The 26361-nt window shown below is 43.9% G+C and overlaps 1 long non-coding RNA gene across 2 annotated transcripts; it reads right to left on the bottom strand.

Moving 5' to 3' along the window:
• Positions 1-8694: 8694 nt before the first annotated feature.
• On the bottom strand, positions 8695-18207 carry LOC141100643 (uncharacterized). Of its 2 annotated transcripts, none has more exons than XR_012234728.1 (2): positions 17719-18207; positions 8695-11081 (listed from the first exon to the last, which is right to left on the bottom strand). It is a non-coding gene; the product is annotated as an uncharacterized lncRNA (long non-coding RNA). The 2 variants fall into 2 exon arrangements; XR_012234729.1 differs by having other exon boundaries at positions 17729-18207.
• Positions 18208-26361: the final 8154 nt, after the last annotated feature.

Here is a 26361-nt window from a genome sequence, read left to right as displayed (position 1 = left end):
TTGTGTGTACCACATTGAGCATGGAGAAAAGAAAGAAGACCAAAGAACTGTCTGAGGACTTGATAAACCAAATTGTGAGGAAGCATGAGCAATCTCAAGGCTACAAGTCCATCTCCAAAGACCTGAATGTTCCTGTGTCTACTGTGCGCAGTGTCATCAAGAAGTTTAAAGCCCATGGCACTGTGGCTAACCTCCCTAGATGTGGACCGAAAAGAAAAATTGACAAGAGATTTCAACGCAAGATTGTGCGGATGTTAGCTAAAGAACCTCGACTAACATCCAAACAAGTTCAAGCTGCCCTGCAGTCCGAGGGTACAACAGTGTCAACCCGTACTATCCGTCGGCGTCTGAATGAAAAGGGACTGTATGGTAGGAGACCCAGGAAGACCCCACTTCTTACCCCGAGACATAAAAAAGCCAGGCTGGAGTTTGCCAAAACTTACCTGAAAAAGCCTAAAACGTTTTGGAAGAATGTTCTCTGGTCAGATGAGACAAAAGTAGAGCTTTTTAGGCAAAGGCATCAGCATAGAGTTTACAGGAGAAAAAAAGAGGCATTCAAAGAAAAAAACACGGTCCCTACAGTCAAACATGGCGGAGGTTCCCTGATGTTTTCGGGTTGCTTTGCTGCCTCTGGCACTGGACTGCTTGACCGTGTGCATGGCATTATGAAGTCTGAAGACTACCAACAAATTTTGCAGCATAATGTAGGGCCCAGTTTGAGAAAGCTGGGTCTCCCTCAGAGGTCAAGGGTATTCCAGCAGGACAATGACCCAAAACACACTTCAAAAAGCACTAGAAAATGGTTTGAGAGAAAGCACTGGAGACTTGTAAGGTGGCCAGCAATGAGTCCAGACCTGAATCCCATAGAACACCTGTGGAGAGATCTAAAAATGGCAGTTTGGAGAAGGCACCCTTCTAATATCAGGGACCTGGAGCAGTTTGCCAAAGAAGAATGGTCTAAAATTCCAGCAGAGCATTGTAAAAAGCTCATTGATTGTTACCAGAAGCGGTTGGTCGCAGTTATTTTGGCTAAAGGTTGTGCAACCAAGTATTAGGCTGAGGGTGCCAATACTTTTGTCTGGCCCATTTTTGGAGTTTTGTGTGAAATGATCAATGTTTTGCTTTTTGCTTCATTCTCTTTTGTGTTTTTTCATTTAAGACAAATTAAATGAAGATAATAATACCAAAGAATTTGTGATTGCAATCATTTTCAGGAAGAAACTGAGTATTATCTGACAGAATTGCACGGGTGTCAATACTTTTGGCCACAACTGTATGTGGACATCCATAGAATGGGTGGGAGGATGTTCACCTTATCTCCACCTGCAGAGCTGCCACCGCCATGTGCTTGACAGGACCTGTAACAGATAGCAACTGATGGCAGAATAAAGTGATTGAATTTCACCAACTTGGGAAGCGCTGTCCTCACTTTTTTATATTGTTAGGACCCGTGTGGTGTCACATTCATGTGATCAATCACTTAGTGGGAGGAGTCACATGGTCTGGGGCTTAAGTAGCTGGCCTCCAAAGGCAGCAGGATTCAGTGCATGGAGAGGAAGGACTCCAGGAAAGTGTTTGTGCCCATGTTAAAGGACCTGAACTGTGGGCATTGCTAACCTTGAGCGGGCTAATCACTGCTAGGAGGACTGTTTATTGTTTTTGCTGTTTTGCCCATAGGGCCATGTTCATTTTCCCAGCTTGGTTTATGCTGCCTTTAATAATCCAAGCACGTTCTTAAAGAGACTGTGTTCCATTTCTACTTCTGTGTCCAGCCGAATGAGCCGCTCTCCCACAATGTGTGTGTGTATATATATATATATATATATATACAGTATATATATATATATATATATATATTGTAAGGTAGCGCTGTCACTCAAGGTTGGGGACTCTCGCTTGGCAGCCAAATAACCAGATCCGGCATGGGTTTTCCATAAAACAATCACAGTCCAAGCGGTTTATTTAGGCATCATAAACCATGACCAGCAACATAAAACAGCATAGCGTCCATGACAGAGCTTTCCTCTGTTAAGCCTGTGGTCACACAGGTTATGCAATGTTCCATACGCAGGCTCTGCAGCCTCCCAGTTATATCCCTTCTCTGGGATTACCTCATGGCTGCTTCACCACGCTGCAGATGTCCATTCCCTCCAGGGAACTATCAGGCACGTGCAGCCATTAACACAGCGTTCACTTGCTGTCAGGAAGACAGCCCCATCTCTCTCAGACAGGACCTTCCAAAACGGACCAACCAGGTCCCAGCATTCACTCCATGTGACCTACCCTGGCCACCTTATATGGTCCGTAGCCACGCCCACCGGGTCACATGGCTATGACCTCATCACAGGTCCTTCAACCACTCATACACACTTTAGCATTCTTAAACACACCCCTTGGGTGGGTTTGTAGGTAACTGGTCCAGCCCGTCTCACCAGCTACCTGGAGACTTCTCCCTGACACAATGGAACGAAAGATCAGCTCTGCTGATCAGCACATAAGCAAGCCTCCATCCTAAGGCCACCCACCTTGAGATACATAACGATCCTTTAGCACCCTGCTCCTGTTACCACTCTGGACAAGGCTATCCATTCGTCCTGGGACACCCACACAGTGCCCCCTAGCGGACACAGTGGTCACTACACCACAATATATATATATTTAGTCTCCCCTCATAATGTATATTTATGTTCCTTATTACACAGTGCCATCTCGTTATGTACAGCACGATCCCTTACATATAGGTTTATCTTTATTTTTTTTTTTCATTTAGGGTGCCCTTTTCTTTATTACATACCATCCTCTTTTGTATGATATAAACTGAAATGACAGCTGATGGAGCATGGTAAAGCTTCTTTTCTGATAATAGAGGCTGATGGACTGGTCTATTTGATCAGCGGCATTCTATTTTATATCTAACAAAGAGAGAGGACTCTGTAATAAAGACAGGACGATGTGATTACCAAAAATAATGAGACTACCCTATGTAAGAGATGGTGTGATATATAATAGGACATGATACTATGTAATAATGTATATAACAACAGAGGATGCTACATAACAAAGAACAGCCCCATACATAAGAAGAGAGGATGATCCAGTAATAATGTTCCCCATTATAGACCCCTTCCTGGGATAATGTCTCCCAAACTGGCTTCCTTTTTGGTATAATGTCCCCTATCCTGATCCTCTTCCTGGTATAATGTCCCCCATCCTGGTCTCCTTCTGGATATAGTGTGCCCTATCCTGGGCCCCTTCCTGCAATAATGAGCCTGCATCCTGGTCCCCTTCCAGGTATAATGCCCTGCAGGAGGGTAAGATATTATTTCTCTCATGCCTCCCTTTCCTATGTCAGTTCTTAATGTTTACAGACGTGTTTTTATGATTACTGCCTGCAGTACTTCTACATTGATAATTATGTATTACCGCTCATTACTTATGGTATTGCCACTTGAATGTTTTACCATTGTATTGACAACTGTATATATTGCCTCATGTTCCTGTATGATAATATTGCATGTATATTATGTGTCATTTGTGTATGTATAGTAAGGGAAAGTTAGTGCACACTTCTTGGGACATTAGAGGAGTGCGCTTTTAGTATATAGTTCCCCATAGGTTGGATAGTTGTAATTATGTTGCGGGCCACTAGGTGGGGGCATACTACTGGGATCTGATAGGAGGTTCATAGAGGGTTAATTGTAGGAGGGGCTGCTGAGAGTTAAGGTTAGTGCTGAAGAGCGTTTTAGTCAGATGGGGCCAGGGCGCCCAAGCGTCCATATGGGCTATAGGCCCGGACAGCTTGGCAGTCACGTAACATTAAGTCGTTATTGTCCACTAGGGTGACCGGATCTCATATGGGGGGAAAAAATGTCAGAATCTTGTTCGTCTGGACCCCACAAAACGATTCCCCTTTCCAGATATTGAGAGAGCCAAAATTTGAGCTCGATCAAACGACGTTAACCCGTGCCGCTCGTCGCTCAAAGTTTGAAAAAATCCAAATTGAGGTATTTTAAGATTTAGGTATTTTGCATAGTCTGTTAGACTATAAAGAATGTGACAACAACATTGCAGAAATAGCCCTGACCAAATTTTCGAACCATTTGTGGTATTTGAATGCAGAGTTGGTGGGATTATCGTTTTTTGATCCCACCATTACAGACAATGAAAAGTTGCTAATGGCTAATAAATTGCTCAGTAGCACAGATGAACCATCAGAGCACGCTAACCTACATGAGTTGATAATTTTACATAGTTATCTAATCTATTCTAGAGCTTTTGTTAAAGTAGTTTTTGAAATGTCAGAATATAATGCCTCGGCATTTGCTTACAACTTGCAGGACATATTGCTTTTGTTCTTCATCTTTTGTCAGAAGGTTGTTAAAGTCGGTTACTTCCTACCTCTTTTAATTTTTCTTTCCTAACTTTTGGATTTACAACCCTAGCGTGCTCTGATGGTTCATCTGTGCTACTGAGCAATTTATTAGCCATTAACAACTTTTCATTGTCTGTAATGGTGGGATCAAAAAACGATAATCCCACCAACTCTGCATTCAAATACCACAAATGGTTCGAAAATTTGGTCAGGGCTATTTCTGCAATGTTGTTGTCACATTCTTTATAGTCTAACAGACTATGCAAAATACCTAAATCTTAAAATACCTCAATTTGGATTTTTTCAAACTTTGAGCGACGAGCGGCACGGGTTAACGTCGTTTGATCGAGCTCAAATTTTGGCTATCTCAATATCTGGAAAGGGGAATCGTTTTGTGGGGTCCAGACGGACAAAATTCCGACATCGATTTTTTGCGGTCACCCTATTGTCCACGTTACCCACGGCCACTGCAGGTCTTAGCAGTGGGTCAGAACAGGAAAAGGAAGATGTGGTGCCTCACCGCCTGGGCTAATGCTTTTAGAGCAGAAGTTGGCTGGACTAAGGAGATGAAACGAGTTGGCACTTCAACGAGATCGGGACAGATGGGCCGGATGCTTCACCGGGGGTCACCAAGCGTAGTGATTGATGAATTCAATTCTGGGGCGAAACAGGCTGAAGGAAATGTCATTGTAGTGAGGTCAGACCTGGAAGGTACTGGGAAGCACTCTAGTACGATCTTCTCTGGGCATGTACTGCATCGAAGTGACAGCAAGCAAGGGAAAGATCAGGAAGCAAGCAAATGTTATGATGTATGAACTGTGGATGTAAAGTGCGAAATCCTAAGTAAAGAAAGTGTTAAAGTTGTCTCGGACTGTGTATCCCTTGATGTGAGTCACCTAGAAGAGGGACCGTTATGGCCTGGGAAGTGCCCGGGTGAAGATGGAGCTGGAGATGCAGGTATGCCAAGGAGCATAGTATTGTTTCATGTAGGGGAAGGGCTGGATGCAGCTGCCACCAGAGTACAGGTCCCGACTACAGTCCTGGCCCTCCTTTACAGCCCCATCTTATTATAATGCACCCCAACCTGGTATATATGCCCACCATCCAGGTATACATGTCTCCCATCCAGGTATACATGTCCCCCATCCTGGTATAATGTGCCCAATCCAGGTATATATATGTGACTCGCCCCCAGAGGCCGTGGGTTACTCGGTGCCGGGCCCGTTGACTTCAATGGGAGATGTCACAGTGGCAGTGACCCGGTCCGTGGCCTCAGGCGGTCAATGTAAAAGGGGTAGAGTAATGGGGATAAAGTTGTTGAGATGATTCGTGAGTGACGCCACCTGTGGTTTCTGGTCAGTTTGACCAGCGCTGCATGGATGCTTCTCTGGGACAGATGGTGTGGTGCAGCAATGATGTTGAATCTCCCCACAGGTGGAGCTGTAGTCCCAGGGCAGTGTAGATGAGGTTGGCAAGTGGGGAGATGGTGTAAAGAAGTAGATGTAGCAGAGCAGGGTGTAAGGCGCAAGAATAAGTGGAGGACACAAGGGCATGTAGTCACACTCTGGTGCACACAGATGCCCGCTTCGGTGCCGTGTCCTCCAGGTCAGTGGCTCAGCCAACTCCCAGGCAAGGTAAAGTACACCTTTCCAGCACTCCTCCAACATGTGCCTTCTGTGAACGTCTCCACACTAGCACCTAATCTGAAGTACTTGTAGTTGCGTATTAAACTCAAGTTCCTCCTTCTTGATGTTACCTAGAACTCTACTTGTACGGCAGACAGCTGTAGCCTGCTTCGGGGACTCCTTGCTATCATGTCCCGGCTCACCCACGTTGCTGTTGTGCCCCCAAGTCTTAGATGGGAATAAAGTGGTGACGACTTCTATTCCTCCGGTTTCTGCTGCAGGAACATCAGTATCCATACAACCTCGGGGACCGGACCCCAGCCATGCGCTTCAAACTTGAGGAAGGGCTCTGCTCTGACCCTAGTCCTTAATTCTCTTCTCCTTACGTTCCGCGCTAATCTTTCTTCCCTCTGAAGAATCAGGCTTTCTATGGCTCTTTTCTGTGCCAGCAGCTCCAGGTCACAGGAGTCTGCTGCAGCACTTCCTTCACTCCATCCCTCTCAGGGGATCTTCTCTCACAGACTGACCTTTTCCTAATATTCTCCCGCTCTCTTGTGCAGTCTAAGCTCCACCCACCTCCCAGCACTCTTCGTGTTCCAAGCAGGGAGCCACCAAGGTTGCTCTGCTACACTACTGTTGTGCGTGTGGGATGTGAGTGTTGGAGTGTGGTCAGGTGTCTCCACCTTACCTGGATAGTGGGGTACCACACCGCAGGAGGCGGTGTAGTACCTCTGTGGCGACTGAACCCTCAGGGGCGCCACATATGCCTCATCCCATGTATATGTGGCCCATCCTAGTATATATGTGCCCCATCCTGTATAATGTGACCAATCTTCGTATATATGTCCCCCATCCTCATATACCTATATGTCCCCCATTTCGGTATAATGTGCCCCATCCTAATACATATGTCCTATCCTACTATAATGTGCTTTGTTTTGTAATACATTAAAAAATAACTATACTACTTCCCTCACGCTCCCACATGTCACATGTACGTCGATGTAAGCTGCCAGCCTCTTCGGACAGGAGAGGAATATGGCTGTTTATTAATTTTGCTTTTTTACAGGGTACATGGGCTTCAATGGATTCTATGTGTTAAGCTGAGCTTGGGGTGTGTCTGAGGTTGTGGACAGGTGTCTTTTATACTCATAACAAGTTCAAACAGGTGCCATTACTACAGGTAAGTGGAGGTCAGAGGAGCCTCTTAAAGAAGAAGTTACAGGTCTGTGAGAGCCAGAAAACTTGCATGTTTGTAGGTAACCAAATACTTGTTTTCCACCATAATTTGAAAAATAAATCTTGCCAAATCAGACAAGGTGATTTTCTGGATTTGTTTTCTCATTTTGACTCTCATAGTTGTGGTCTATCTATGATGTTAATTACAGGCCTCTCTCATCTTTTTAAGTGAGAGAACTTGCACAATTGGTGGCTGACTAAATACTTTTTTCCCCACTGTATACATGCACACACATACATACACTCAATTACACATAGGTACACATACACATAGATAGTGTGATAGGATAACTGGTGCGATGTGTGAGGGGAGATATGTGTTGCAAAGGTTATTATCCTGCGTGATGTGAAAGCTATGTTTTCTTCAAGCATGATAGGTGCTGAGAGTCAGTCATTCCTTGGGCCTGGCTTTCATGTGAGTAGGTAAGAGACGGATGGGACGCCTACTCACCATATCTCCACCTCAAAGGGTGTGGCTGGGATGTTAAATTTCCAGACAGTGTTTTTTTCTGTCTGTGTTGTGTGGAGGAAAGGAAGCCTCCAGACTGAAGCTCATGTGAGAACTGCCATATGTATTGTTCCAGAAGTGCTGGGCAGGACTTTATATGAACTTTTTACTTTCATTTGAGCCAGAAAGGCTGTTTTCTGTTATCTGTTTTTGGTTTATGACGCAATAAACCACCCAGTCTTTAACCTAACATGTTTCTGTGTCTACCTCGAGGAGCAGCTAAGTGAACCGACCTTCCACAATAGACACACACATACATAAACATACATTCCTAAACACTTACATACACACAGACATAAACACATACATACGCATACACATACATACATACACAAACGCATAAACACAGTGAGCGCGGGCAGGAAGCAGAGGACGGATCGCTGCAGCTCTGCTCCTCTGCCATTTTCTCCTGTAGGCAGCGGAGTTGCAGGGATCGCTCACTGCCCTCCACACATGAGGGCAAACTGGCCATGAGCCCCCTGGAGCCTTCGGGGCCAGAGAAACAGGCCAGATTGCCCTCTTTATTAGCTGCCCCCTCCACCTCCGGGCCCCGGTGCAGCTGTACCGACGCTATGTCCGCTCCTACTCCAGAACTTTTCTTTAAGAAAAGACATGTAACTAGCACAGAACAAGGGAACTAAACTTTGTCTCATTACAAACACGTTTGCTGTAGCTCTCACAGCTCTGCTGTACTGCAACCCTGTCTACCTGTGAGATTGAAGTTGAAGCACTGAAAAGAACCTGCAGATGTTATAATAACACTCAGCCCGGCAGTAAGATGAGGAGAGCAGAGAGCTGCCAATACACATTGCATTGGTAACTCCCCCTTTCATGTAAAATAATCTCTGGAGGCAGATTCTCATGAAGATCAGTGTTCAGCCCATAGCCCTGCACAGCCCATTTACAGCCCATAAGAAAAAACAAGGATTTATCTGGAATAAGACATCAGATTGCAGATATCAAGGTATCATTTTATTCAGCTTCCTATTACCTATTTTGTCCATATAGATGGCTTGTGAGAGTTGATCATGATGACAGATTCCCTTTAACAGAGGAACTATGAAATAGAATTTTAAGAAGCTCAACATTGTTACTTTATTAAAGTAAATCTACATGTTCGGAGAGTTAGCAGAAATCCCTCTATCACTATTAGCTGTAATTAGCCTTACTTATAACATGGAGGCCTTATAACATGGATTGTAGCAAATGTATTTTATACAGAATCACTGTGTCTTTACAAATGACTGACAGTACAGTTATACATACAGCTAGATTATTCTTCTATTACATCCTTTATCTTTTCAAGGTCTAATGGAGCATTCACTGGATTTGATTCAATCTCGTTCTTTTTCAAGTAAGGTAAAATGTTATTAGTGAAGAATGTTTCCAATGTCGCCTCTGTTTGTTTCCAAAAATCAAAGTCAAAATTTACAGGCAGAATAGTGGTTTCTTTTCGTGTGTGGACAACAAGCTCTGCATATGAAGTGTCGGTAACAGCCATATGACACTGAATTTGAGTGTAGTAGGCATGGTCCACTCGTAAGGTGTAAGATGTCCCATCCCACCTCAAGCAGAAGGAGCGATGCTTGCTGGCCTGCCGTAGTGTACTATCAGGATGTTTGTGCAAACATTTCAACAGAAGAGGCCAGCTCTTTTCATCCTTCCGGTTTACTGCTGTCCTGTTGGTACATGCTAGCCAAAATTTCTCATTGTGGTGAAGCACATCATACTCTTTCACTTCTAATCTCTGTTTGTGTTTTTCTAAATTCATCTTCTTGTACTTATGAATGGCATCTTCCTCCATTTGCTGGATCCACTGACTTCTTTTTCTCAATTTCCAGTCACCTGAGCTCAGCATAGCTCTTATCTGTGATACAGGCATTCGCTCATTTGTGTTCTTAGCATAGCGACTGTGAGTAATCTCATGTACAGAGGAAGCCATTATGTAATTTTTACACTCACTACTGAACCTAGATTTTATCCGACGATGGTAAGAATGTGGTCTACGTTGGAAGGGTCGAAGGAATGCCCAAATATTTTTGAAACCATCAGACACTTGCCCAAAAGTCTTTTTTTTGTTTTTTTCTGAAGAGGCAATTTGCATATTTTTTTGGGTAGTTTTCTTTTTTGTAGTCAAAATCAAAGTAGAAATATCTCTGCTGAACCTCAGAGATGGCAGCTTTTCTTTTTTTTTTATTTGTGGGAAACATTTATACTTGGGATCAGACACCTGAATGATTTCAGTATTGTTTTCGGCATGCCTGCTGGAAAATTTTGCTTGATCAAGTGCGAGAGTCACATCCTGAGGAAATAAAAGGTGTTCAAAATTAATTTGGATAGGCTGTACAAACTTGATCATGTGAAGCAGATGGAATTTGTAGTACGTGAATGATTTTCCATTACTTTTTGTAGAAAGATTGCTATTGGGATGAATGATTTCTTCAGATTTTTTTGTAGTGTGGGATGTTAAAGGTGAGTTTTTGAAGCTTGGAGAAGGATTGTTTGTGATTATGGAGAGCTTTGGCTTGATGAGAAGAGTTGGTTTCTTCAGTTTGTTTGAAGCAGATTTTGTGTTAGAAATTGGACATGAATTTTCCGATAAAGGCACAGATTTTTCTTTTGCTTTTCTGGTACGTTTCTTCTCTTTTTTCTTTTTGTCTGGATGAGAACTACCCTGAATGTTTGTAGATAAATTATTTGCAGCTTGTGAAAGTGAATTGGCTTGAGCAGATGTGTCAGTCTTGTTTTTAGAAGCTTTCTTTTTCTTGGTATTGGGGTTTATTGAAGCACTTCTGCCCTTGATAGGTTGATCTGCCTTCTTGACATTGATATTTTTTTTGCCAGGCACATTGGAAATTATAGAAGAGTTATTACGTTGAATATGTTGAGTTGTGCTGCTTTCAATAGTCAAATCTAAATCACCATTTTCCTGTTGATCTGTGTTTTTTGAATTTACAGGGAATGTCTGCACTGTGCGTGGTGCAGGATAGCCCGGTTGCAAAGAAGAATCCTTTTCTTGATTTAAAGATGAAGTACTCGCAGACAGTGGAATAAATTGCGTTATTGTCCGGTATAAAGTGCCTGTTGAAGTGCAATATAGTTGGCCTGTTGCTGGGCATTGTAAGTATACTCCATTTGGGTTTTGTGGGTCTGTCGGTAATTGCACAAATAGGTATGATTTATCCAAAATTGGAAACATTGGAGCTCCTGAGCGATGCACGATCAAAGCAGCGAGATGGTTAGATGACTAGACTCAAAATAATGTGAGCACCGACATGGGACGCTGTACATAAACAGATGAGCCAATATAGAGTTTGATAAAGGATGAAGAGATGACCTGTAGATGAAATAGGATCACAGATATTTATTATATGCTCATTTTATAATTTACTCAAAAACATAAATGTAAAACAGAATTGCCAGATACCCTACAAGATTGACACTCGTGCGTGATTTGTATATTATTTGTATGTTCCATGTTTTAGAGCTCCAAATACCTTGCTTTTCTTCATACAGCCAAAGAGTGCTAATTGTAAGCAGCTACCACAATAGGAGCCTCTTAATTTACTGAAGATGGGTACACTATTGTGTTGGGTTGTTGAAAGGGAGATATATAAAACTGTATGAGGTAAGCTAGCCCTATGGAATGGAACCACTTATTCCCTGCAGTAGACACCATGTACTCCTGCCGGAAGCGCTCAGTATACAGTATTAGCACAGTGCCAGCAAGGACACAGACCAACTAAATCCCTCTACAAATCCAGTGCTGAGCAGTCAGTTTGCATCCTGATCGGCACTGTGATTGTACCTATACTGTACATGCTGAGCAATACTGACAATACTAACACTGCATAATAAATTTTAGGAATATTCTATTTTTATATATAATGTGGTATATCGGCTCACTTGTCTACACATGGGGTAGACACAGAAATACTGTCTCTTTAAATCATCCACTGGTTTATAAAGAGCACTGCATGACTTATGGATATGGGACGGACCCCCACTCCATTTTAAAACCACCATAACCACAGTAAACCTAGGCACTAGAATAAATACACAACACATTATTTTGGTTGTCAAAATGGCCACAGCTTTATTTAAATCACAGGATTAAAACAATCACAGTAGGAGTCAGGTGAAGTGCTAGTACATTGGGATTCACAAGTACTGTGATATCCCCAGCTGTCTGCCATACAGAACCAGGACAGACAGCCATAAAGGGGTGGCACGCACTGGCTTGCCATTCAAGCAGAGCCAGTAAACTTTCAGGGCACCAATGACCCTATTATCCTCAATCCTGTGCTTAACCACTGTGCCCGCCCCTGATTGACGTTACTATTACAACGTCCTTGAGGCTGGCCACCAAAGCCGAGCCTGTTCACCACCATGAGGTTTTACATCCTCTATTAGTTAAAATGAGTCCACCTTAACTTGCCTGCAACTTCCACCTGACTCCTAAACCGTAAAGCTGTGACGGGTTATAAATTCACATTTGACACCATTATTTTTTTTTTTAATAAATCACTTTAGTAAACTTATAAACTAGAAGTCCCTGCAAAAGCATTAAGGGGACTAACTTGGCAAACCTCCGACTCACAAAGAGTCATCCTACAGCGCTCAGGAGAGGAAAAAACCCCTGTGGAGGAAACCTCTAGGGAACCATGGCTGAAGGATGGCCCTTCCCTTGGGCTTAGAAGGTTAATGCTGTTAACTCTTTATAGCCATGATAAAATTGAACCTGGAACAAAATATACAATGGTAAGTTGAAAAATACAATAAGGCATTCATCATACAAGCAATAATTAAAACGTTTTAGGACAATGATTATAAACAGGGCGGGTGGGCGGGAAATGCTTCCTCCTGTTCATCCTGTGCAAGAAAGAGGGAGAGACACAGATTTCCTGCTCTATATAAGCCCCACCCTCCTCACAGTAACCCACCAGGCACAGACATACTGTGCTTCTTACTCTTAAAGCAACATCCCTCGTGCTTAAAAATCTACACCACTATACCAAGAAAGCTGCAGGAGTAAAGGTCCACCCATCCCCAAGTCATGTCCTCCTCCGCCTATGGCTCCAGTGGTTTCTTAAACCAGTGCAATGTTAGCAAAACAAACACAGCCTTCTCAGCCTAACAGGAAAACAAAAACATAACATATGGCACAGTCCTTTTTGCTACCTGAAGACATCCGCTTCAAGAACAAACCACACAAGGTTAAGCTTTTTCTTAACATGAAAACACTGCTCCAGAGCTTATACCTCCAGACCTACCACACCTAATGCTGTAGAAGGCTGTGTATTTTTATCCTCTGTACTCCATTCTTCTATGCTACAGCTGCTCAATCAGCCTAGCACTAAACATGGCCAATTAACTCCTCTTACCATTTAGGGGGCTGGAACATTTACCTAGGTTTATATTACTAGAGTTGACTCAGTGCTACATATCTCCTTTCTAGTACATTACCAGTGACTTCGTCACATATCCCCGCCTCTGCCCAAAGCAGGGCGGGTGTTGTCGCCTTCAGTCACCAAACAGGGATGTCTAGACATAACTCCTGTCCAGTACTTTGCCAGTGATTTTGTGTGTATATAATATATATATATATATATATATATATATATATATATATATACACACACACACACACACACACACAAATGACTCTCGGTGTACAGTATATGTATGAGAATAAAATCAGAAAAATGTCAAATCACCACTGTAAAGAATATTTGAGATATAATTTCATGTCAATCATGTCAAACTCCCTTTCTTTGAACAGCTGTAACAGTACACCTAGCTCAGCAGGTGGTCAAGACTCAAAAGGCTGTGAGTGGTAGATCTCATACCTTGAGCCAGCTAAGCATGGGACAAAAGGCTTGCAATAATGAGTCCACGCAGTGTAACTGCTTTTTTCAGACAGGATTTCATAAGGAGAATATGGACTTATCATACATCCTAGCCACACACCAGTTACATTTTACAGATCTCTGGAATGGGCTAAACCCCTTCCAGGGTCTTGATCTGCTCTAGCACCCCAGGATGGGGAGATACGCAGAACAGCTAGTAGACGCCAGGAGGCAATCCTGTGTTTGGTCTCCATGAATAGCAGGGACCTGGCCAGATCCGATGGTGCCAAAACCACCTCTCTAGGACCGTTCATTAAGGAATTATGATACACCTTAGGTTTTGGAGTTTTTAGCTGCTAGATGCAAAGGGAGGGGATTTAGGTTCATCCCAGAGGACTGGAGGGGAGTGACCCAAAAGGGTTAATTGCTTGTGTAAAGAATGGTGTATTGCAACGACACATCATGTGGGGAGAAGTCAAGGAACAGAGGGGACCACCAGCCTCCCATGTGTCAACCCCTCAACCGCAAACCAGGCCTTTCATCTATTTATTTTTATATTCTGCATACTTTGCATGCATGTATTGTATTGTATTTGCATATCTGACAATTGTATATGTCTAACTATTGTGTTTAGTGTATTATCTAGTGTGCCCTTAAGGTGATTAAATATATAATTTAACCTTCGGTTGTTCTAATTATCTTGATCCACGAATCCACATGTCCGTGATCTAGGCTTAACTTTCCACACTATCAGGGCTGGTTTCTGGCCCGATAAAATCCCGTTAACAGACAGGACTTATATCTAAGGAGGAACTGGTGGCAGCCCTACCGGGCTGACCAGGAGCTGTTTTACTGGTGCTAGTGAAAGAGGCCTCTCAGCCAGTCAGGATTGTGAGTGAGTGTAGTGCCACATCAGTAACTGCGCAGGCCACGTTTTCTCACTCCCGTGCCTTCCTGGGCCCGTGCGGACAGGGGGTATCTCGGTAAAACTGTAAAAAGCTGCCTTTTGTGTCACCAAGGGGTGTGGAACGTCACGTGGAGAGCGTACCATGTGATCCCTTGGATGTAATAGTGATGTCAGGCGGTGTGTTGATGTGCGGTTTTATCACAATATGTATATATACCTACATATAACTGCTTGGTGTACAATATATGTATAATAATAATTCTAAAATGTTAAAATATTAAAAAATGCACATATAAAAACATGCATATCCCTAATGTATTATGACATGTGCAGTGTGTATTTATATATATACAAATATATTACTCAGTTATATAGCGCCATTAATTCCACAGCGCTTTACAGACATTATTGGCACTGTTCCCATTGGGGCTCACAATCTAATTTCCCTATCAGTATGTCTTTGGAGTATGGGCGAAAACTGGAGATCTCGGAGGAAACCCACGCAAACACGGGGAGAATAAGCTCCTTGCAGATGTTGTCATTGGTATGATTTGAACTCAAGACCCCAGCGCTGCAAAGCTGCGGTGCTAACCACTGAGCCACAGTGCTACCCCTATATATATCACACTTGGACTGTGGTACCCATAAGGTTTCATATTACATATTTAACTATATACACTTTGTAAACTGGTTCACAGGTTACCAAAAAGTAAGCTGATATGGGTAATACTTGCTTTACTCTGTAGCCTCAGGCGCTGCCTAGCAAGCAGCCTGTAATCTTGGGGCGTGTCTCATTGGAACACAACACACTGAGCTGCCAATGCTAAAATGGCCACTCCCGTGAACTGTGATTTTTCTCCATGTTTATTTATACATACAGTCTCCTTACTATGATATATTGATATATCCTAGTATGTGTGAAGCTAATAGGTCCCCTATAAAGCATGTCAATAAAAGGGGAGAGAGAGAATTGTAAAGTGAACCAAAAATAAAATAAAGTAGAATATCCTCCCAGAAACAGTGGTAAAATGAAAAGGTGCTGGAATATAAGCGGTGTAAGTCTAGCAGGGAAAATCCCTTAGCTAAAGGGCTGGAACTCCTTAGCACAAATCTACCTTGAACTATTGAAGTATAGCCAGCAAGGAAGAGCAGTGAAGAGATAATATATTAAGCCCCACTCAGAACATGATAGAGCAAACCAAAATGGGAAAGTGGAAAACACCTGGAATGTAGCAAACCAAGACGTCATTCGCGCGACGTCATCGCGAATTACCGCGAGACATCGCGATCCCGCGAGAACGGACGTCATCGCGGACATTTTCGCAAAGGATTACTGGGAACGGCTCCGCGGGACGTCGGAGGGTAAGAATAACACCATTTTTTATTTTTGTTTTGCATTTTATCTTTTACTACTGATGCTGCATAGGCGGCCTCAGTAGTAAAAAGTTGGTCACACTCGTGAACATGATAGAGCAAACCAAAATGGGAAAGTGGAAAACACCTGGAATGTAGCAAACCAAGAAGGAAGAATAAAGACAATAGAAACAATCAGCATTTAGACAGGGATGGAAAAGAGCAATAGGTCAACAGACAGAATAACCGACCACGAAGGTCATCAGTCGAATTCCCATACCGAGCCATGACATCACCTAGGTGAGGAGCAGTGGTGTGAGCAGGCTATGTACTTTGCAGCCTGCTTGCATGACTATAAAGCTGTTTGGATTGCTGGATATGACCAGCTCCTATCTTCGTGCTCTTCTCAAGTGCTGCAGAGACAAAGCTTTCCCTAACAGCCTTGGAGAGAGCATAAGTACAGACACTGCGGTTGGAAGGATCTGACAATTTTCAGGAGTACATACCTCCCATCTCCCAACAAAACATGAGGCCATGGGCCAGGAATGATGTGTTCATGAAGATTCATCTTGCGAAAACCTGTTTAATCCCTTCCTGACATATGAAGTACAGTTACGTCATATGCCGACTCACTGACTGATGCGGGGTCGTAAGTTAAGCCTACATATTTCCTTGAAGATGATGCCTGAATTGTGCAGCCATTATGTGCCTTTAACAGCCACAGGTGGAGCAGAGCTCTGCCCGTGAATGTTAACTTGTTAAATGTCACTGTCAATCTCTGTCAGTGGCTTTTAATGTGTAACGGTATGGCGGCACATCATTACATGCATCCATCAGACACATGACATGATCACAGGGCGCCAATGGGATGCCATGGCAGCTGGGGGGTCTGCCGAAGACCTCTGTGCTTGTCATGACAGTTCTCATGTGAAAACCAGAGTGTAGTTGACATGCAAAGGAAATCAAATATTTTCACTGCTATTGTATAGTACAAGCGATGGATAATCGCAGATTCAAGTTCCCTAAGGGAACTAACGTACAATAGAAAAAAAGTTTTTAGATATATAAAAAAATAAAAATGTAAAAGTTCAAATCACTCCCTTTTGTTCCATTAAAATTATGCAATTAAAAAAAATACAGATATTTGGAATAGCTGCATTCATAAAGGTTTGATCTATCAAAATATTAATTTATCCAATCGGTAAATGGAATAACAAGAAAAAATCAAAATGCTAGAATTACGTTTTTTTGCCGCCTGCAACATTGCAATATAATGCAATAAGAAGTGATCAAAACATTGTATCCGTCTCAAAATGGTTGAGTAAAAATGTCAAAAAAAACAAGTCTTCACACAGCCACATATCCCAAAGAATTAAAATGTTATGAGTCTTGGAAAATGATAACACAAGCAAAAAATTATAGGCTTTTCCCATCTTAAATAAAAAAAAATATATATATACACACATTTGGTATCTACGTAATCATAGTGACCCGGAGAATCATATTGCCAGGTCAGTTTTACCATATAATGAACAAGGTAAATAAAAACCCTAAAAACAATTGTGGAATTGCTCTTTATTGCAGTTTCAACACACTTTGTTTTACTGTTTTCCAATACATCACATGATAAAATAAATAGGTTAATTCAAAAGTACATGTTGTCTCACAAAAAAAGCCATGATACAGCTATGTTATGACTATTGGAAGAATGGGAGGAAAAAATGAAAACGAAAAAAACAGAAATTGTCCACAACGTGAAGGGGATAATCTATTAATAGATAAATAATTTGTATGTAAAATATGTCAATAATCTGTATATAATATGGATAGAGAATCTGAATGCATGTTTGTACAGTAAACCCTACCTTCCTGTACCTCTGTTTGCTGATTTCTCTCCAGCGACTCAAGGGTGCTCCTTGTTCTCTGAATATTGTAGTCTGTGGATTCAGCAGATCACAATCCTGTGGTTATTATGGTCCTAAGTTTCGTTTTCCTTTCTATGACTTCACATTTTCTCCACCCTTAGTGGTGAGCTGTAAATAACACTCCTTATCCTCTTCGGCAACATAGGTGAGTAGACACTTGGGTATTTTAAGTGCTGCATAGCAGGCATACAGTGGGAAATGTAGCAAAACTATTGCACACTTAGAAATCAATTTAATTAATTTTTATTTTCCTTACTTTTTTACATCACTATACAGCGTGTGAAAAAAGTATTGAACACGTCACCAATTTTCTAAGTAAATGTATTTCTAAAGATGCTATTAACATGAAATTCTCACCAATCCAATTCACAATCCACAACCAGTGGAGAATTCTACCAGATGAGAATCCTTCAGTTATTCTTTTACATACTCTATAGACCAGTGATGATGAACCTATGGCACGCATGCCAGGTAGGGCACGCAGAGCCCTCTCAGCTGGCAAGCGGCCAAGGCCTCGCCTCACTGTTCAGAGCTGCAGCTTCCTCACACACATTGAGCGGCATGGCTGCGGAGCTGAATGATGATGTCATCCAGCCGCGGCCGCGCCTCTCTATGTGTGTGAGGAAGTAACAGGAAGGACGCTGCCGGCGCACGGAGACCACGGAGAGGTGAGTGAGGCCGCTGGTGTGTGTGTGTGTATGTGTGTGGCCACTGGTGTGTGTGTCTGTGTGTGTGTGTGACCGCAGGTGTGTGTGTGTGTGTGGCCGCTGGTGTGTGTGTGTGTGTCGTGCATGTGGCCCTGTGTGTGTGGAGAGGGCCAGTGATGGTGGTGATGGGGAGAGGGACAATGATGGAAGTGATGAGGAGAGGGCCGGTGATGGGGAGAGGGCCAGTGATGGCAGTGATGGGGAGAGGGACAATGATGGGAGTGATGGGGACAGGGCCAGTGATGGGAGTGATGGGGACAGGGCCAGTGATGGCGGTGATGGGGAGAGGGACAATGATGGGAGTGATGGGGAGAGGGCTAATGATGGGAGTGATGGGGAGAGGGCTAATGATGGGGAGAGGGCTAATAATGGGAGTGATGGGGAGAGGGCTAATGATGGGAGTGATGGGGAGACGGCTAATGATGGGAGTGATGGGGAAAGGGCTAATGATGGGACTGATGGGGAGAGGGCCAGTGATGGCGGTCATGGGGTGAGGGACAATGATGGGAGTGATGAAGAGAGGGTTATGATGGGGAGGAGGAAATGATGAAGGTGGTGGACTGGGCAATTTCTACAAGAAGGGGATCATGATGGGGCATACTTCTGCATGAAGGGGATCATGATGGGGCATATTTCTGCATGAAGGGGGATCATGATGGGGCATATTTCTGCATGAAGGGGATCATGATGGGGCATTTCAACATGAAGGGGATCATGATGGGGCATATTTCTGCATGAAGGGGATTATGACAGGGCATATTTCTGCATGAAGGGGATCATGATGGGGCATATTTCTGCATGAAGGGAAACATGATGGGGCATATTTCTGCATGAAGGGGATCATGATGGGGCATATTTCTGCATGAAGGGAAACATGATGGGGCATATTACTACAAGAAGGGAATCATGAAGGGGCATTTGGCACGTGTTGGCACTTCATCATAAATAATTGGGTTTTAGGTTGCAGTTTGGGCACTCGGTCTCACAAAGGTTCGCCATCACTGCTACAGACCAACCACAAACCAAAACATGCCAGTGCAAATAAAAATAACACAGATTCAAACAACAGCGATCGATTTCCTGGGAGAATGGCGTCATTTACTCACCATTTACTCACACATCAAATCTATTTTTAGGCTGAGTTCACACGTGGCGTTTTTTTCGCGTTTCCGCGGCGGTTTTAACCGCGCGATTTTGCCGCGAAAACGTGAAATATAAGCATCCCATGCATTCCTATGGGATTCCGCAATGCTGTGCTAATGCTGCGGTTTTTACCGTGGCGGAATCGCTTCGCGGTAAAAACCGCAGCATGCTCATTAATTTGCGGAATCGCGGCGATCCCGCACCCATAGGAATGCATTGTTCCGCTTACTTCCCACATGTGGCTGTGCACACCATACGGAAAGTAAGCAGAACATTTGCGGATGGTACCCACGGTCCGGAGGAGAGGAGACTGTCCTCCGGGCTTTGGGTACCATATCCCTGTAAAAAATAGAATTTAAAAATAAAAAATATTGTTATTCTCACCCTCCGACGTCCCGCACAGCATTCCCGCCTCTCTCCACGCTCCCGTTCCCAGTAGTCCTTTGCGAAAATGCCCGCGATGGCGTCCGTTCTCGCGGGATCGCGAAGTCTCGCGGTCATTCGCGCAACGTCATCGCGAATTACCGCGAGACATCGCGATCCCGCGAGAACGGACGTCATCGCGGGCATTTTCGCAAAGGATTACTGGGAACGGCTCCGCGGGACGTCGGCGGGTAAGAATAACACCATTTTTTATTTTTTTTTTGCATTTCATCTTTTACTACTGATGCTGCATAGGCGGCCTCAGTAGTAAAAAGTTGGTCACACTCGTCAAACACTATGTTTGACGAGTGTAACCAACCTATCAATCAGTTCTCCAAGCGATGCTACAGATCGCTTGGAGAACGCTAGCATTTTGCAAGCTAATTACGCTTGCAAAATGCTAGTTTTTCCGCGGGAATTTAAAATGCGATTTTCCCGCGGAATGGAATTCCGGAATTCTCGCGGTAATTTCCGCGAAAGTTCCGGTACGTGTTCACTTAGCCTTATACAGGATAACTAATCGGACTTAGTATATGTCAGGATGTGGACTGTCTTACCCCGTTCCTACCCTGAAGACAACCATCATATGCTTATGTGTAATACGAATAGTGTTATGCGTTTTATGCATTTAATGTTTATTTGTAAAATCCCTATGTAATATGTTATAGTTCAAGTGACATGGGCTGATAAGGCCAACATGGCCCTATCACAGTGGATTGCCATACAACTTCTCCATGCAAATCCATTTGTCAGGCACGAGACCTTGAGATTGGTGCCGGAGCCATCGAGCACATCACTCCTGAAAGCCTGTGTAAGGGGTTACAAAGACTGTATTTAAGCCTCACACACGTCCCGGATAAACATTGGTAAATGTAAATATTCTATTCTGTATATATGGTTATGTATCTTAATGCTGTTATGTGTCGATCGTATATAGGGAGAGTGCAGTACTCAAGTTATCCCACTAGAGGAGGCACATTAGGACTAAATAGTAAAATGATAGCAACTAGTTAAATTAGGAGGGGCCAACTGTGGGTAAGTTGTAGGATTTCCTGAATTCTAGTCAGTAGGGTGTCACGTGACACGTCCTGTGTGACACGACCAGCAGGCCGGTAACTAATACAACAGGACGTGTAATTGTCCAGTGTGACACGGCCCGCAGGCCGGTAACTAATACAACCCGACAAAGGGGATAGGGAAACATTTACAACGGAGGGCCCTGCAATAGGGAATGGGGGACGTGGAGACCTCCTGCACTCCCCTGAGTCAGTGTCCCTAACGTTCCCTATGCCGGTTCCGCACCAGGCGCTGCTCAGGAACCTGTAGCCCTGGCACACGCTACACCTATCCCTTGCTAGGGAGCTGGGTGGCGCAGCCACTGGCCCCACCGCTGCACTAACACCAACATGAGGAAAAGTGACAAACAGGGAAACACTTAGCTTTGCTCTGATGCACTTGCTCCTGGCAACAGAGACCAACACCTGAGTGCATCTTCCTCCACCGTGTCGACACCAGGGTGCAGCTTTACAGCAACAGCGTCCAGCACTGAGTGCCGCCTTGGAGCAACAGAGTCCAGCACCTGAGTGCAGCTGTCCAGCAACCGAGTCCAGCAAACTAAGTGCAGCTCTCAGTAACAGAGTCCAGCAAACTGAGTGCAGCTCTACACCATAGCTGCCACTCCACCAATCTTTGCAGGAATTCTTCACTGACACCATAGCTGCCACACCACCATGCTTTACACGAACTCCTTAATGACACCATAGCTGCCACTCCAGGACTCTGAATGAGCCGCCCTGGACTCTCCTCCAGCTCCCCATCTAGCTCCTTCCTTCACCCAGGATGGTTGGAAAGCCCAACAATAATAATAATATCACCAACGTCGATTGCCACACCTGTGACTCTTTTATAGCAGAGCCAGCAATCACACCTGCATTATAAATGTGCACTAAACTAAAGCAACAGAGTGCAATGACGCTCACCACCACCGGGGCAAAACTATCCCTGAGCAAAGCAGCTCACAGAAAAAAAAGGTTACTTGTGCATTTTATCTGTCATGTCCAATCTGGATCATGACATAGGGCCTGGGAGCCTGGACAGGGCAGGTGGACCCCGAAACATTAAGAAAGGAGCCCAATCGTCCGGGACCTGGTGGCAGAAGGTCACAACAGTGAGAGAATGCTGTTCAACTCCAATATGTGGCAGCTAACTATGTGGGCTGATGCCCTTTTGCCTGGGGCGAAATGGACAGGGGAACTCCTGAAGATAGTTAGGCTGACCCGAAGGAGCGCTGCGGTATCAGATGAATCAATACAGCCCTGGAGCATTCTGGAAGTGAGGGAAAGCACAGGAAAAGCAAAGAATGTACTCTGTGATGATCCCTGTGATGTAACAGTGACTGATCTGGATGTACTGATAATGGAACCAAGTAAAGTTGTTTATGTTAATTTGGAACTGGACTCCGTCTTTCTTTGTGTGATTCCAAAAGGAAACAAACCTCAGCATATCAGAGAGGATCCAGATGGATCCGAAAACAGAAAGGTATGCCGCATAGAGGACATTGTGTGCATGTGGCGGGAGACCAGGGCGTGATTGAGCAATCTTTGTCAGCCACGAATACGGCCCTGGCTTCCCTCACACTTGCAGGGGAATATGGACACAAATCCTCAAAGGTGAGACTGATGGAAACCGGGTGCACTGCCATTGGTGAAGAGGGATCCCTGAAGATAGTGGGGACAGCAGAAGGCATGCTCTTTCGGGAACGAGTGATAGGGCTGAAGTTATGTTTGGCAACTAAGGGAAAGACTGTAACTTGTTGTGCCCCATCCCACGTGCTCCACTGTAATGACTGTGAACTGTTCAGTAAAAGTTTGACTGTTTTCAAGCACTTGGTGTCTCCTAGATTGTGTGTGACGGTTCCTAAAGATGGAGACCTCGAGTCAGCTGAGGTCTATGGCCTACAAGTGAGTGTGATGTACCCCAACCCTAACAGCACACTGGAAAGGGGACACAATTTTCCTGTAGGGTGCCAGAGTGTGCAAAATCAGTAGCTCGTCCATGACTACCAGGCACCTTTCATATACAAGTCACTTCGACTCAGTAGAAAAATATTTAGAATTCAGAGTCCTCAGTGGTTGGTTGATACCTTTTAATGGCTAACTTTTTTTTTTTTTATTGTGCATTAACATACCATGCAACCACCCCCTCCATGTATTGGTAGGCTGTGAGCGGTTGTTTCATCGGTATTCTTGCACCTGTGTTGCCATCTTAATTATATGGGTCCACTGCATCCTGCTAGTGCATTGTTCTGGAGGCCTGGACGGGTAAACCTTTTTGCTCTTTTGCTGTTTGCTAACTGAAAAGATGGTAACACATTGCAAGCTTTCGAGACTACGCAGGTCTCTTCATCAGGCTAGACTGATACAACATCTGAAGAATCACATATTTATACACAAAACAGCACAGAATCTATCTACTGGCTAAGGCTAGGTTCACATTTGCAGTTGAGTCTGCAGCATATCGTCCGCAACCATGAACGCATTCAAAAACGTATGTAAACACATAAAAACACAGCGTTTTTTAGCCGCATCATCTTACGCAAGACATAAAAAAAGCTGCGTTTGTACGCGTTTGCATGCGTTTATGCATGCGTTTGCGTTTTTTATGCGCATGCTTCCCAAAGGGAAAAATTTTTCCAGATTTTCTGGGACACAAGCCATGCCCAATGAGCGTGTCTCATGGGATTTCGTTATATAGACCCTTGTAGAGCTGAAATCCGCAGATTTTGATCCTGTATCCTGCGTCAAGATGGATATTCGCAAGAAGAATTTCTATTTTAAACTGGATTTGGATATCAAATTGTTTCTTACCTTTGCCTTTGCTTGTGAGCAAGAAGGAAAAGAGAAAGACGGAGAAGAGGGGGTCGGCGCCTTTGGCAACACCCCAATCTTGAAGTCCCGGAGAGCCGTAGAGTCTACCACTCCTTATTCAGTGAGCTCCGTGAAAACCTGGATAAATATTTTGATTATACGAGGATGTCTGAAGAGAGCTTCCGGGATTTGCTGGGGCGTGTAGAAGGAGCCATCAGCAGACAGGACACCCAGCTCCGTAGAGCTATTCCAGCTGAGGAACGACTGCTGGTGACACTAAGGTATGTAATTCAGTATTTAAAAATAAACGCCTGTCATAATTATTATTGTTCTGCAATGTCCTTATTTTTTTTCAAAACCCCTGTCATAAACATTATTATCCATAATATTTTTTTCTTTCTCTGTTTGGCAGATCCCTGGCTACCGGAGAGAGCCTATCATTGCTCCATTTCTAGTTCCGGATTGGCCTTTCCACCCTTTCTGGGATACTTTCAGACACTTGCCGGGCTTTGAGGGACGTTCTTCGTCAAGAATTTATCCCCCTACCCACCACGGAAATATGGTAGGAAACTGGGAAAAATTCTGGGAAATGTGTAATTTCCCCAACTGTTTGGGAGCAGTGGATTGGAAACATATTAGGATTTCAAAACCGTCTCGAAGTGGATCCGAGTACTTTAATTATAAAAAATACTTTTCTATAGTGCTGATGGCCATTGAAGCTGCAGACTGTAGATTTATTGCCGTGGACATTGGTTCTTTTGGCCGTGGAAATGACTCCCAGACCTTTAAAAACTCTGACATGGGTCAACGGTTGTATAGCAATAATTTCAATTTTCCTCTCCCACGACCTCTTGCCAACACCCAAGGCCAGACAATGCCATTTGTTGTGGTTGCTGATGTTGCCTTTCAGAAGTGTGGAAACCCACTGAAGCCATACTCCAGTTGGGACTTGAACCACACAAAAAGGATTTTTAATTACCGACTGACCAGGGCACGAAGAACTGTTGAGTGTGCCCTGGTAGTGGTATTCTTGTCTCGAAATGGCGCATTTTAGGGACAGCAATTAATCAAAAATTGAGACAGTCGATGAGGTGGTCAAGGCGTGTGTGGTTCTCCACAACTACATAATGGCTAAAGGGCGACCAACCTTCGAACTTGAAGAACCTGTTTGTAACTCGTTGCCAGATTACCATCATCACCCACTGAGGACAACAAGGGAAGTTGCCCAAATGAGGGATACATTCGCGGACTACTTTGTTTCTGAGATTGGACGTGTGGCATGGCAAGATGTAATGGTATAGAAAAAACGTTGAAATGTTATGTAATGTTATGGATCTTTAATTTTAACATGTAGTTTAAATGTTTTATGTAAAATAAAATTTTTTTATACAACACGTTTACTTTCTTTATGTCCCCATCCTTTACACTTCACCTGTTCTATTTGTGAGTGCTATGATTGGTAACTTCTCATGAGCTCCATCGTCTATAGTCCAATAGATTAATGCACACTGAAGAGATGATGGAGGAAATCCACCGCATATCTTTAATCACCTGCCCGTGTGTCAGAACTACTGCACTCAGCATTCAGAAAACACAGCATCCTGAGTGCAATAGTACTGACACCTGGGCAGGTGAGTATTGAAGACCCCTGACCCTTAGTGTTATTTACCCTTTTTTTGGGGGGAGAATTTTCAGTCCTCTTTGTTGTTTTGCCACCTCATAGCTCCATGACAAACACAATAAAGAAAAGGAAGTGAAGGTTGTTTCATGGAGCTATGAGGTGGAAAAAAACCAGAGTGTGCCTGTGTATACGGCGATTTGTGTATTGACAGCGACGAAACATACAAAGAACAAGCAGTGATAGGGGCAAACAACACAATTTTATTTACAAAAAAATAAATTATTTTTTACAAAATGAGGGGGAAATGTTACAGACCAGGGGGGTGTGTAGACGGGAGGATTGGCTTGGGGTGGACACTGAAGGGGTTCCAGGGGAAGCGGCTAATAGATGTGTGGGGTCTGGGAGGTCAAAGATCGAGGTTGAAACATTAGGATTGGAAACATGGGATGGGAGAGACACATTAGAAGGGAGTGACAAATTGGACATAACAGACACATTGGGAGGTGAGGGTGGTGGAGGGAGCACAACTGTCCTTTCCCGCCTCTGTTCCCTTTTCCTCTTTTTCTGCTTCCCATGTGTTTGCTGGCTGCTTCTTCTTCTCCTTGGAAGGGTGGGAGTGGTGGGTTCAGAAGGCGTGGTGGCGGTGGACGAGCATGCAGGACATGGAATCTGCGTGCTGGTGGATGGCCGTGAAGGAGCAGGAACCTGCGTGCTGGTGGCGGTGGACGGCTGTTTAGGAGCAGGACTCTGCGTGATGGTGGCGGTGGGAATACGTACTGGACTTGGCGTGGTGGTGGAGTGGCTCTCAACTGCACTCGGTGGC

Source organism: Dendrobates tinctorius, unplaced genomic scaffold (genome assembly GCF_039654945.1).
Source record: "Dendrobates tinctorius isolate UK_male_01 unplaced genomic scaffold, ASM3965494v1 ptg000107l, whole genome shotgun sequence".
In the NCBI taxonomy this organism is placed as follows: domain Eukaryota; kingdom Metazoa; phylum Chordata; class Amphibia; order Anura; family Dendrobatidae; genus Dendrobates; species Dendrobates tinctorius.
This window is presented reverse-complemented; position numbering and strand designations above follow the sequence as displayed.